The following is a 1,535-nucleotide window of genomic DNA, read 5'->3' as shown; positions in this document are numbered from 1 at the left end:
TGCGTTGCGTGACAAAAGGGACCTGCAGCTCGGGTTAGAAATCAGGTTTTACCCGAATGGTTACATGTGTGATTCGGGGGTACATTTGGGAAAGAAACTGCTAAACCCGAAAACCCCAGACCCTAAAAACTGTACAGGGTACTTTATTAATATGAGATTAATAGTTAATTAGCTAACTCTCTAATTAGGGGACTTGAGCCTTCAGAGTGATAGACAATTCCTCAATGACAGTAGTTCCACCTTACAAAGACCTTGAATCGATCGTGCACGTTGGAATATCCATTCCTGAATATTGGTGTGTGAATTAGGTCACACGCGGGAACCAGATGCGTGGGGGAAATAGGGTTGCATCCATATCTGAGGGCCACATGATTTAGAGAGATGAAGATATTCCAGCAGGTGCTGATATGTTGGTAAGATCAACTCCTTTGCTGTACATGTAAAGCTGTAGAAGACCAAGGACATGCACTTGTCAGGCGAATAGTATGTCGTCGCCACTCTTGCATGGCAATGTCCAGAAATGGATATTTAATGAGCACAATCACTTCAGGGTTTTTAGAAGGTGGAATGACCTTCATCAAGGATTATATCACACTGAACGCTCACTTTTTATCGTAACTCTCGTCATTGAAGAGTTAATTAGTGAACTCTAAGTAGCAAATCATCAAGAGGCTACATGGTCTATGTAGGATGACCTCTGCTGGGCCACATAACTCAACTGCAAAAATGACATCCCTTTCGATCTCATAGCATTTTTATTTAACACTCTGTAATATATTCTAGAAGGCTCCTGAAGGATCCCATGATATGACTGGCACCCACGGAAACCCACTATATCGCTGGCGCTAAGGGCATCAACTTGCAGGCAATCACTGCGCACAGTGAGACTTGGAAAGCTGTGGTCGACTGATTACCACAAGTTCAGGAACTAGACAGTGTTGCACGACAAATGCACCTACCTTGTAGTAATGTGACATGTATTTTTGTCCTTCAGGTGCTTACCTTGCGTTTCGTGACATACACCAGCACATGAGCTGCAAGAACCGTCTCTCGAGTTTCCAAACATGTAAAATTATAGTACAATAAATGAAGAATTTGTAAGTATTTTGCTACTTCATGTGATCTCTGCTTGCTTTATGCGACCCAAATGACCTCCACATGCCCCTGATTTCTGTACAGCCTGTATGGTATCGTATGGCCTATTCCGTACATCGTGCGGTACAGGCTAGGGTGTCCGCACAGCATGTATGGACACCTATGGTCTGTATTCCATACACCCTGCGGACTCTGTACGCCCTGCGGAGTCCATACACCCTGCGGAGTCCATACACCCTGCGGAGTCCATACACCCTGCGGAGTCCATACACCCTGCGGAGTCCATACGCCCTGCGGAGTCCGTATGTCCAATAATTCTGTACATTTATTGTACGGGCAAAAGCCTGTGGTTTTTTCCAGTAGGGTCATCTATTTTTAATTCGTATATGTACTTGCTGGCTTGTACTGCGGCGTCCACAGGTGGCGCCGTCACCCTGGAA

The sequence above is a fragment of the Ornithodoros turicata genome, chromosome 1 (assembly GCF_037126465.1).
Source record: "Ornithodoros turicata isolate Travis chromosome 1, ASM3712646v1, whole genome shotgun sequence".
Lineage (NCBI taxonomy): Eukaryota > Metazoa > Arthropoda > Arachnida > Ixodida > Argasidae > Ornithodoros > Ornithodoros turicata.
This window is presented reverse-complemented; position numbering follows the sequence as displayed.